This window comes from Drosophila persimilis, unplaced genomic scaffold (assembly GCF_003286085.1).
Source record: "Drosophila persimilis strain 14011-0111.01,24,50 unplaced genomic scaffold, DperRS2 tig00000880-arrow-arrow-pilon, whole genome shotgun sequence".
In the NCBI taxonomy this organism is placed as follows: Eukaryota; Metazoa; Arthropoda; class Insecta; order Diptera; family Drosophilidae; genus Drosophila; species Drosophila persimilis.
This window is the reverse complement of record NW_020825366.1, coordinates 284,665-298,246: the sequence shown is the minus strand read 5'-3', so window position 1 is coordinate 298,246 and position 13,582 is coordinate 284,665.

Genomic DNA, 13,582 nt, shown 5'->3' with positions numbered 1-13,582 from the left:
CCATGTGTATCCGGTTGCTGAATCTGATTTAGTTCGGATCATTTTTGTAGCCTAAATCAACAAATCAATTTTCAGTGGCTACGCAGCGCCCGACGTCACGTTCAGTCCAGTCACATCGTTCCCCCTCGTTATACCCGATACTCAAAATGAGTATTGGGGTATGTTAGATTTGTGGTAAAAGTGGATGTGTGTAACGTCCAGAAGGAATCGTTTCCGACCCTATAAAGTATATATATTCTTGATCAGCATCAATAGCCGAGTCGATTGAGCCCTGTCTGTCTGTCTGTCCGTCCGTCTGTCCGTCTGTCCGTCCCCTTCAGCGCCTAATGCTCAAAGACTATAAGAGCTAGAGCAACGATGTTTTGGATCCAGACTTCTGTGATATGTCACTGCTCCAAAAATATTTCAAAACTTTGCCCCGCCCACTTCCGCCCCCACAAAGGGCGAAAATCTGTGGCATCCACAATTTCGACGATACGAGAAAACTAAAAACGCAGAATCCTAGAAGATGACTATATCTTCTAGAGTGCAAAATCTGAACCAGATCGTATAATTATTAGAGCCAGAATCACGAAAACAATTTCACTCTTTCTCGCTCTGTCTCACTCTAACACACAGGTTTCATGGTCGGTTTTGCCAATTGCAAAATATGAGTTCAAGGATCTCAGAACCTATAAAAGCCAGAGCAACCAAATTTGGTATCCACACTCCTAATATATCGGACCGAGACGAGTTTGTTTCAAAATTTCGCCACACCCCCTTCCGCCCCCGCAAAGGATGCAGATCTGGGGATATTCATAAATCTCAGAGACTATTAAGGCTAGAGTAACCAAATTTGGTATCCGCACTCCTGTTAGATCTCACTATAAAACGTATATCTCAAAATTTCGCTCCACCCCCTTCCGCCCACACAAAGGACGAAAATCTGTTGCATCCACAATATTGCAAAATCGAGTAAACTAAAAACGCAGAATCATAGACAATGACCATATCTATCCGGTTGCCGAATCTGGATCAGATCGGATCATTTTTGTAGCCAAAAGCAAGAAATCAATTTTTAGTGGCTACGCAGCGCCCGACGTCACGCTCAGACTGATTTTCTGTCTCTCTCGCACGCACTCTTTGTCGTGTCGTTTAATATTAGCGGCGTCTGCCGGAGGAGAGCCATACTGACTTAGTATTGGGTATAACTGTAGAGTTGCGGTGTCCGCAGCAACTCACAACGTTCCCCCTCGTTTACTATTATTTGCAAAACAAATTACTATCAGACCAATGTGCCAGACAACGCTCAAAGCGGAATTGGTAAAAAAAAAGAACAGAGTGGAGAGCGGTTATAGCGAGAGCTACTAAGCAGAGAGCGCTATTGCTCAGAAAGTTTAAAGAGCGAGAGAGAAAGAACAGTTATTGAAGTTGAGGTGATAGCGAGAGAGTGATAAAACAACAAAAGCTACCAGACGAGAGCGGACTGCAATGCAATGTAATGCGTACTCACTCACTGCAACAACACAAACACAAGCACAAGCACAAGCCGACGCCGAAAAATAAAAAGTTAAACAATGTTTTAACACAAATCAAAAGGCATGCACTAGCGTAAATGAATAGGTTTCCAGATTGTTTTCTGGTTAGAAAGTATATTTAGAATTTAGTTAGGAAAACACCGGCTGTTTATTCAAAACAAAAGGAAAAAATGCGGAGCGCAAAACAAAAACACGTCTGATCACTACGAAAGATAGTCGGAAGATTGAAGCTATCGGAAGCTACATTAAGGTAGACTTTTCGTTTGGTCTTACGATCACACATCCTGTAGACCCAAGCGCCAACTGAGAACTCAACAACACAGAATCTGGGGGTATCCACAAATCTCAGAGACTATTAAGGCTTATTAAGGATCTCACTATAAAACGTATATCTCAAAAATTCGCCCCACCCCGTTCCGCCCCCTTAAATGACGAAAATCTGTTGCATCCACAATGTTGCAGATTCGAGAAAACTAAAAACGCACAATCATAGATGTTTGTAGTGGGGCGGATCGAAGATCAATTCTCCAAACGTCAAAATCGTTGATCCAGTGAACCTCTTAGAAGCCGTCGCGAGAAATGAAAACCAGCTGTGTTTCGTGATATGTAGGTTCCTATTTGGTTCTGGGGCGCGGTAGTTCGACCGTTTGAATCGGTGGTGGAAATATAACTAAGCCAAGCCTTATGATCTATGCTCTATGATGGCTTTAGCGCCCCTCCGAGCGCGCGAGAGCTCGGATTGCAAAGTATAATGGGGTGGCCTATGGCTGGGCGTACGCCCCGGATGGCGATGGTGCAGTCGCGGCTGAGCGGGCTGGACGACGAGGGCGGCGTTTGGCATGGTTCGATTTAGATGCCGACGATGCTCCCGAGGCTGTGCGGGCTGGACGACGAGACGCCCGCTGACACAGCGCCCATCGGCGTATAAATAGACGCCGACTGGAAACAAGAAGAAAAACTTACGCAGAGACCCAGCCTGGAGTACAGACGCGGTACCCGGAACCCACCAGAAGACATCGACGCCCAGTTAAAAATAAGTCATTTAAACCGCTAAGAAATATAATAAAGTGTCGAATTTGCAAAGTAAAAAGTTCTTTGCGTAAGTTCACCCCAATCAGCCACGACACCGACGTCGCCCCACCCCGAGTCCACATGGTCGTTTCATATACACAACGATAGCAACGCCCGCCCGAGCCCCGGTCCACCTCTCTACGACAGGCCGCCCTCCGACGCCACCCTCAAGGTTCCAACACATTTCTACAAATTTCTTGTGAACAGACCCCTGGACGTGGCTGAGCTTACCTCAGACTGAAATAGGTCCATCACAGCGTGGAAAGTTTTTCCCAGGTGGAAAATATTAACGATGGCCGTGCCTAGAAGGACAGCACTCGTGCCGGAGGCGCTGGTCTTTTTGTTGAGGTGGAACAGTTTTTCCACTGGAGCCAACCTTGGGTTTTCTATGTAGATGGCGGTAAACAGGTCTCGGAACGTGGGCCACTGCTGGTAGTCTCCACTGAAAACTTCAGTGTCACATGGAGGGAGGCGGCAACCGCCGGAAGTCGACACTTGAACGGCCAGTTGCGGTGTGTGAGGGACAGTCGGTGGATCGAGCTGATTATTCAGTTCGGCCAGGCATTGCGCGTAGACCGCACTTGGACTTGGGAAAGCGAGAAGGTTGGTGTGCTAGCAACTGGAGCGCTGAGCTTCTGGTCGAAGCGGGTCAGTCTGCTTGCAGCCAAGGCAAACTTAGACCGTGCGGAACTGGCGGACATAGTGCTTGGAGCCGTGTGAGGGACTCCCGAGGGAAGCAACAAGGTCTCGAAGGCATGCGGTCTTGAGCCCTGGACGTGGTGGCTTTCGATACCATCTGTCTGCGTGCACTCATCAACGGTGCACGAGCTGCCAAGTTTTTTGGATTGCATTTTCTACAAGAGGGCTTGTAAGTGTCAGCTTTCCCACACCCATAACAAAAAACCCTCCGCTCTCCAGTACATTCTTGGTAACGGTGACCTAACTTCCCACAATTCCAACAGTTAAGGGTCATGGCATCAATACTTACATCATCTACACCATCAGCATCGTCATCCGTCTCACTGAACGTTTGATGCAACTCATTAAGCACGCTGCAACGTTGTCGTAGATTTGGACAAGTTCTGCAAGAATCGCTCGCGAATACGAACTATATGCCGTAGCTCTGCGATACTCTTGATGGGTACATACAGATAGGGCTCAGTCATTGGCTGTACTAGTTTGTCTGCCAATGCGACTATTGCTTCATAAAATAAGTCAAACGGTTCATTTGGCTTCTGTTTCCGCTGCGTGATCGCTGAGCGGATATCCAAGTCGGTACGTCCGTCTTTGAATTGAGTCTTGAGTGCTACGCACAGGTCGTACCATCGGATGAGGGGGACACTCTTGTGGTATCGCCAGAACCATTAACTGGCACTGCCCTCAAACAGGTTGCTCGCATATCTGGCTAACAGTTCACAATTTCCATTTAAGGATTGGTTGGTCATGGCATTTACGCTATAAATGAAGTCGTCGAAGCCAATGGAGCAACGACCTGAAAACCGTATTTTCCAATTTGAAATGATTTGGCTTATTCTATCAGCTCGTAGGTCTGAGACTGGCGGGGTCCCTCCTAGACTATATCTAGCTGGTGGCTCTCTGGCCGTCTGTCTTTCCGAACTACCCCCGAACAGTTGCTGCAACGTTTGTTGTTCTACCTCGTCGATCGTTTGTGTATTGATTGGTTGTGAACGAACACTTTCAATACTTTCACGGGACGCCGTTTGCTGAATCGATAATCTCCTCAGCTAAATTCAAAGCCGATGCATGCAAGCTAGCGTGGCAGACAGGACATATCTTTTTGGCTCCAGCTTTACGATTAAAACAAACTCGTGGGAATTGGTGTCCACAGCAGGTGGTAATTAACTGAACTAGGTAGCCAACTTCTTTGGCGCACGTGCTACAAATTATTCCCTGATTCTCTATTTGAGCGAAATTCTCGGGACTACGACTTAGGGGCATGATTATCGTACATAATCTCTTACCCAACGATCTTTTATAGATAATTACGAAACTAAATACGGACTAATTTACATATCAAGGCAAAGGAATACAAATGGCACTCTGTTTTTAAATAAAAGGATCATGATTCTTCTTCGATGCCCATAAGAGATAGACTGAATCTCGTTCGCTATCTAATCTCACTGTCTAAGAGACGAATTCGTGTAGAAAACAAAGACACTGAGTCGGACAGGTTCTTTCTACCGCGAGACAGGCGATAGCTTTTTGCCATACATACACCTGATTTCTATCAACGGCTGAATCCAACTGGACCAAGAGCTTACTCTAAAGGCTTCAGGATTTCGACTGTCGACGACGTTCTTTATAGTTGGGAGGATGATAGAAAATAGAAAAATATGCAAATAAACTTCCTTGCGTATTCTCTCAACTCCGCGAGATAGGTTCTAGCTTGTCGCCATAAATTAACCCAATTTCGATCGACGGATGGAATATCTACTTGCACTCGATCGATATACCGGCAGTGATTAAGTCAGATGCAGCTTAAGTGGACTGGATCAAGAGCTTAATGGAAAACATCAGGATTTAAACAGTCTCTCTCGCCACACTATACCTTCACAACCGATATTGAGGGATGGATAAAGTTAGAAAGGTTGTCTGAACCAAGAAGGATAAGGAATTTCCAGTCGGGTGTAGTTGACTGTCTTTCGGACATTTACTGCAGCTGTGACCGCTCGGGCCCCACGTTGGGCGCAGAATCTTAATCGGATCGTATCATTATTATAGCCAGCATCAAGAAAACAATTTCCTTTTTCTCGCCCTGTCTCTGTCTAACCCACACGTAGTATAGCCGGCTTTGCTTAGCGTAAACATTAGCGCCTAGATCTCAGAGACTATAAAAGCTAGAGCAACCAAATTTGGTATCCACACTCCTGAGATATCGGACCTAGACGAGTTTGTCTCAAAATTTCGCCACACCGCCATCCAAAGGACGAAAATCTGGGGCATCCACAAATCTCAGAGACTATTAAGGCTAGAGTATTCAAATTAGGTATCCACACTCCGTTTAGATCTCACTATAAAACGTATATCTCAAAATTTCGCCCCACCCCCTTTCGCCCCCGCAAAGGACGAAAATCTGTTGCATCCACAATATTGCACATTCGAGAAAACTAAAAACGCAGAATTATAAATAATGACCATATCTATCAAGTTGCTGAATCTGATTTACTTCGGATCATTTTTGTAGCCTAAATCAACAAATCAATTTTCAGTGGCTACGCAGCGCCCGACGTCACGTTCAGTCCAGTCACATCGTTCCCCCTCGTTATACCCGATACTCAAAATGAGTATTGGGGTATATTAGATTTGTGGTAAAAGTGGATGTGTGTAACGTCCAGAAGGAATCGTTTCCGACCCTATAAAGTATATATATTCTTGATCAGCATCAATAGCCGAGTCGATTGAGCCCTGTCTGTCTGTCCGTCCGTCCGTCTGTCCGTCTGTCCGTCCCCTTCAGCGCCTAGTGCTCAAAGACTATAAGAGCTAGAGCAACGATGTTTTGGATCCAGACTTCTGTGATATGTCACTGCTACAAAAATATTTCAAAACTTTGCCCCGCCCACTTCCGCCCCCACGAAGGACGAAAATCTGTGGCATCCACATTTTTAAAGATACGATAAAACCAAAAACGCAGAATCGTAGAGAATGACCATATCTTTTAGACTGCAGAATCTGAATTGGATCGTATTATTATTATAGCCAGCATCAAGAAAACAATTTCATTTTTTCTCGCCCTGTCTCTCTCTAACACACACGTAGCATAGGCGGCTTTGCTTAGAGTAAAACATTAACGCCTAGATCTCAGAGACTATAAAAGCTAGAGCAACCAAATTTGGTATCCACACTCCTAATATATCAGACCGAGACGAGTTTGTTTCAAAATTTCGCCACACCCCCTTCCGCCCCCGCAAAGGATGCAAATCTGGGGATATTCACAAATCTCAGAGAGTATTGAGGCTAGAGTATTCAAATTAGGTATCCACACTCCGTTTAGATCTCACTATAAAACGTATATCTCAAAATTTCGCCCCACCCCCTTTCGCCCCCGCAAAGGACGAAAATCTGTTGCATCCACAATATTGCACATTCGAGAAAACTAAAAACGCAGAATCATAAATAATGACCATATCTATCAGGTTGCTGAATCTGATTTAGTTCGGCGTATTCCATTTTATTATACCCGATACTCAAAATGAGTATTGGGGTATATTAGATTTGTGGTAAAAGTGGATGTGTGTAACGTCCAGAAGGAATCGTTTCCGACCCTATAAAGTATATATATTCTTGATCAGCATCAATAGCCGAGTCGATTGAGCCCTGTCTGTCTGTCCGTCCGTCCGTCTGTCCGTCTGTCCGTCCCCTTCAGCGCCTAATGCTCAAAGACTATAAGAGCTAGAGCAACGATGTTTTGGATCCAGACTTCTGTGATATGTCACTGCTACAAAAATATTTCAAAACTTTGCCCCGCCCACTTCCGCCCCCACGAAGGACGAAAATCTGTGGCATCCACATTTTTAAAGATACGATAAAACCAAAAACGCAGAATCGTAGAGAATGACCATATCTTTTAGACTGCAGAATCTGAACTGGATCGTATTATTATTATAGCCAGCATCAAGAAAACAATTTCATTTTTTCTCGCCCTGTCTCTCTCTAACACACAGGTAGCATGGGCGGCTTTGCTTGGAGTAAAACATTAGCGCTTAGATCTCAGAGACTATAAAAGCTAGAGCAACCAAATTTGGTATCCACACTCCTAATATATCGGACCGAGACGAGTTTGTTTCAAAATTTCGCCACACCCCCTTCCGCCCCCACAAAGGACGAAAATCTGTGGCATCCACATTTTTAAAGATACGATAAAACCATAAACGCAGAATCGTAGAGAATGACCATATCTTTTAGACTGCAGAATCTGAACTGGATCGTATTATTATTATAGCCAGCATCAAGAAAACAATTTCACTCTTTCTCGCTCTGTCTCACTCTAACACACAGGTTTCATGGTCGGTTTTGCCAATTGCAAAATATGAGTTCAAGGATCTCAGAACCTATAAAAGCCAGAGCAACCAAATTTGCTATCCACACTCCTGTGATATCGGACCTTGACCGTTTCATGTCCAAATTTCGCCACACCCCCTTCCGCCCCCGCAAAGGACGAAAATCTGAGGCAACCACAAATCTCAGAGACTATTAAGGCTAGAGTATTCAAATTAGGTATCCACACTCCGTTTAGATCTCACTATAAAACGTATATCTCAAAATTTCGCCCCACCCCCTTTCGCCCCCGCAAAGGACGAAAATCTGTTGCATCCACAATATTGCACATTCGAGAAAACTAAAAACGCAGAATCATAAATAACGACCATATGTATCCGGTTGCTGAATCTGATTTAGTTCGGATCATTTTTGTAGCCTAAATCAACAAATCAATTTTCAGTGGCAACGCAGCGCCCGACGTCACGTTCAGTCCAGTCACATCGTTCCCCCTCGTTATACCCGATACTCAAAATGAGTATTAGGGTATGTTAGATTTGTGGTAAAAGTGGATGTGTGTAACGTCCAGAAGGAGTCGTTTCCGACCCTATAAAGTATATATATTCTTGATCAGCATCAATAGCCGAGTCGATTGAGCCCTGTCTGTCTGTCCGTCCGTCCGTCTGTCCGTCTGTCCGTCCCCTTCAGCGCCTAGTGCTCAAAGACTATAAGAGCTAGAGCAACGATGTTTTAGATCCAGACTTCTGTGATATGTCACTGCTACAAAAATATTTCAAAACTTTGCCCCGCCCACTTCCGCCCCCACAAAGGACGAAAATCTGTGGCATCCACATTTTTAAAGATACGATAAAACCAAAAACGCAGAATCGTAGAGAATGACCATATCTTTTAGACTGCAGAATCTGAATTGGATCGTATTATTATTATAGCCAGCATCAAGAAAACAATTTCATTTTTTCTCGCCCTGTCTCTCTCTAACACACACGTAGCATAGGCGGCTTTGCTTAGAGTAAAACATTAGCGCCTAGATCTCAGAGACTATAAAAGCTAGAGCAACCAAATTTGGTATCCACACTCCTAATATATCAGACCGAGACGAGTTTGTTTGCAAATCTGGGGATATTCACAAATCTCAGAGAGTATTAAGGCTAGAGTAACCAAATTTAGTGTCCGTACTTCTGTTAGATCTCACTATAAAACGTATATCTCAAAATTTCGCCCCACCCCCTTTCGCCCCCGCAAAGGACGAAAATCTGTTGCATCCACAATATTGCACATTCGAGAAAACTAAAAACGTAGAATCATAAACAATGACCATATCTATCAGGTTGCTGAATCTGGATTAGATCGGATCATTTTTATAGCCAAAAGGAACAAATCAATTTGCAGTGGCTACGCAGCGCCCGACGTCACGCACAGACAGATTTTCTGTCTCTCTCGCACGCACTCTTTGTCGTGTCGTTTAATATTAGCGGCGCTGCCGGAGGAGAGCCATACTGACTTAGTATCGGGTATAACCGTAGAGTTGCGGTGTCCGCAGCAACTCACAACGTTCCCCCTCGTTTTTTTTGGTTTCTCGTATCTTTGAAATTGTCGATGCCACAGATTGTCGTTCTTTGTGTGGGCGGAAGGGGGCGGGGCGCCGGCAATTGGAGTACGAGAAAAGTGGTTGTGCAAGGGTTAGTGCAAAAAAAATAAGTAGATTTAGATTAAAAAGAAGAAAAGCTAGATGGCTACATTAACAGTAGTGTCAGTTAACAGTCATGTAGATCAATTAATCAAGAATCTACATGCAAACAAAATTTCGCGGGTGTACATGAGGTATAAAAAAATTCATATTCAGATGGAAAAATGAAATATTTTCAATAAGGTTTGACTTTTGATTCAGGGAATTTAAAACTTTCTGAAATTCAATGAAAAAAAAAAACCATATCCGACCGCCATATAATTTCTGCATATAAATTCTTGTTAAGTAAATAAAGAAAAATTACTAAGCATTCAACTTTTTTAGCATGCTCAAGAATGGCCAATTTTCATGTACTGATGTCCAACTCCTTGACTGAGGATCGGGCCGGACCAAGTTTTGCTAAACAACAACAACAGCAGCAGCAAGAGGTCGAACAGGCGCTCCAGGCCCCAGCCCAAGTGGGACTCAACAACAATAATGGTTACTGCCTGCCAGATGCCAATTCTTCTGTCAACAGTTTTAGCGCCGTTCACAGTAAGGCCACTCCCATGAAGATCGGGTGTAAATTTGGCTGCCTGGGTGCGGGCAATGGACAATTAAATGCACCGAATGGCTTTTGCTTGGGCATCGACGAGGACATCATTGTTGCCGATTCGAAAAATCACCGAATCGCTGTATACGCCAAAATGGGGGCCCTGAAGTTCCAGTTTGGCGATGCCGGCAAGCGGAACGGCCAGCTTTTTTATCCCCGCAAAGTGGCTGTCTTCCAACACAATGGAAATTTCGTTGTCTGCGATCGCGGCAACGGACGCTCTCGCATGCAGATCTTCTCTAAGTGCGGCACATATATGTTCAAGATTTCCATCAGGCTGGAAGGCTATGAAGGCTCATGGCGTGGCCGTTTTCAAGGACAGTGGCGAATTCCTCTATCGCATTGGAAACGAGGGGGTATCCTGCTACCCCACGGGTATTGATATATCCAGTGCTGGGGATTTGCTCATTGGGGATACCCATGGATATCGCTTCCATGTCACCTGCTACGGGAGCGACGGTGTTTTCAAGTCGGTCTTCGAGTTTCCTCAACTGAATGTTTCACTTTGCTGCGGCTTGAAAATCACATCCGAAGGTTATGTGGTCACTCTGGCCAAGAATAACCATCAAGTTCTTGTGATGGATCTGCTGTATGTCTAGTGATTATAAGATAACACCCTGTTGTGTCCAGGAACGTGAGAGTTGCGGATAAACACACAATCGCTTATCTTCATCGGTACTTAGGCGTTGGTTGCGTTTTATTTCCTATTTGCAAAAGGAGGTTAATACATTTTATTCTTATATGTATCTGCGCACGCTTCGTCTTTTCTCCCCGCTCTGTTATCGACTGCTCAAACTAATGTTACCTTCTTGTCTTTTCATAGTGTGATAATTTTTCTTCTCTTTTTTCGTTATGTTGGGTATGTAAAACTATGTATATATAAGCTAATTTTTCTCAACAACGTCTAGCTTTGCCAGCATAGAGGTTGGGCGGTGTAGAACTCCAGCCGTCGTGGCGTGCAGGCGTGACTGCTAGAATAACTCCCTTTTTCCATTGAGATCGATGAAGATTCTTATTACAGATAAGAGCAATGTCCATTTCAGCGAGTGGTTGCACTGGGTGATGCCACTTTGTCCGTTTGCATAGGTCTGGTAGGTACTCAGTGAGCCACTTGTTCCAAAATGAGTGTGAGTTCTGCTGAGCGATGCGCCATTCCTTTCGAGTTGGCTGGTACTTCTCCTCTTGTGGATGTGGTGTCTGGCTGGAATTGGGAGAACCTAAAAGAAAGTGATTAGGGGTTATCGGATCGTCTGTGGGGTTATCCAGAGCAATGTGTGTATGCGGTATGGAATTTACTTTGTTTTCAGCGTTACACATTAGGCTACACAGTATGTCTTCTGTCAGTTTTTTGTCATGCAGTGCGTGTCCTATGGCTCTCTTCACACTTCGTACCAATAATTCCCAGCCCCCACCTGCGGGCAATTAAACAGCCATTCGATCTGCTTGATTGACAAGTCGTTCGCTATTCTATGGTGATCGAGGTCTTGCAATTCTCTTTCCAATTCATGTTCAGCTCCCACCAAATTGGTACCACTGTCAGATTGGATTCTTACTGGTCTTTACGGCGCCGCGCCATGAAGCTATGCAATACTCGAAGACACGTATCTGTTGTCAGGTCCCTGGGAATTTCCAAATGAATTGCTCTTATTGTAAGGCATGTAAATATGCATATCCAGCGTTTCTCGGTACTCCTTGCTCTTACAACCAGAAACGGTCCCATGTAGTGTAGTGGCCAGTGAAGCAAACCCAGATTAAATTCCCCAATAATTTCCCAGATATAAAGCAGATTCAAATCACGCGCCAACTTGATTAGTTCGAACACCAAGGCTTTAAAAACAGCTACTTCGAATATGGAGCTTTAATTGCTCGAATGTTCTTTTTCGTCTCTCGAGACCGAATTCCATGGAAGGGCCCCGTTAAAGCTCGTCTATGCCGCTTAAGCCGACAGCGACGGTGAACACGCGGATCAATTCCATTTTTCTCCCAAAACACTTCGGTTGTGCCTGTGCCAATAGTGCCAAACTCTAGTGGAAGTCCACGTGTCCCTGTATTACATAATACATACCAAATTACATAATTGCAAGTCGGCGGAGAATCGACTAAAAAGCAAGATCAAGCTATATTGTGTGGTGAAAGTGCAAAGTGCTACGTAGAGAAAAAAAAAAAAAAAGAAGGTGATTATAAAGGAAAGCAGGTTTGGTACATTCACTGAATTCCGAATCTATTACAGAATCTCTTGGTCACTGGAGGTCTGACGTGCTTTGGCGCTCTCACGCCTAAAACCCCCCCCACGCAACCTCCAGTGTCTTATTTTTGGCCGCTTCGAATTACCAGCGTCTCCGTTGTACGGACGATCTGCATCGACTTTTGAATGCCCTCTAATCGTATCTTGCGAGATACAACTCAACATCCTTGATGCGGAATCGACAACGCCTAGGAATTAAAGTGGAAATTTATGTCAGCTGAAATTGTGCAGAAAATGTGAATACCAGATCAGGAATCGGAATCTAGGGTGACCTGTGTCGTGGACAACATGTGATCATCGATTCGTGAGTACGAACATACCCGCGAAATAGCAGGGTATAGCAGCGGTGCAGCGTAATAAAAGGGAGAGCGTGATAACTCACACGCCAAGAGCGAGCTTTCGTTCGAAGAGAATTCGGACATATGCGTGCGTATGCACACACATATAAACGTGCATTAATTTGATCATCGACATTCTCTTTGCTTTGTCTTGTTCTTTTCTTTTGCTTGCATTCTTGTGTTTGCACTTCAATTAAATTTGACTTTAAATGTAAAATCATATAAACATATACATTTATATTAAGGAATATCTTTCCTATAGAATTAATTTCTTTATCTTATGTCTTAAGTTCCTTTCCTAATTAACTCAATGTTAAGCCTTGATTAACTCTGGCAATGTCGGCCAAAATATCATTCTTTAATTCTTTACTATTTTTATATAATTAATATTGTTCCACAGCTACCGAAGCAGTTCATTGGGCCCAACGAGCTCGTCAAGGAAAGTGTTTGAATTTGGTAATGATCATTAGTTTTGTATTGAATGGAAATGTTGACCTTCGTGAGTAAAAAGGCTCAGTTTTGCTATGAATTGTATTTTATATTCTTAAGTTAATGAACCTTTTTGTTAGATATGAATCTTTTGAATCTTGATTAATATAACTATTTTGAATTAACATGAATATGGAATAAATAACCACCATTCTGTCTAAGTACATAATGCCAATGATACATCGAGTGTAATAATGCCGCGGTAGTTACGTTAGGGGCCATGCCAACATCGTTCCACGCATTGCCGAAGGTAGGGAGGGTATAGAGGAACTAGTGATCTCCTACACCTAGGATCACTAAATTAAATACGCGACTACCGGATTCCTTCTTGCCATCTATGCCGACCGGGGATTGATTACATTTGTTTTTTTCTTGTGTTTTGATCAAAGTAGATTCTGTGTAAGTGCACTTAAATTTTTATAATATGGCGAGAACAAGGAAGTATAGGGATAGGAAAGACCCCGACCCCATCCGGCGAGCTGAGCCCAGAGCGCAGTATAGTGCACTAACCCCGATTCCCTTTCCTGCTGAGGCTGCATTGCCAAAAAGATTTAACCAGCCCGTAGCCATAACATTATAAAATGGCGCCCAACGTGGGGCCCGAAGACGAAACGACGTGTTATAATC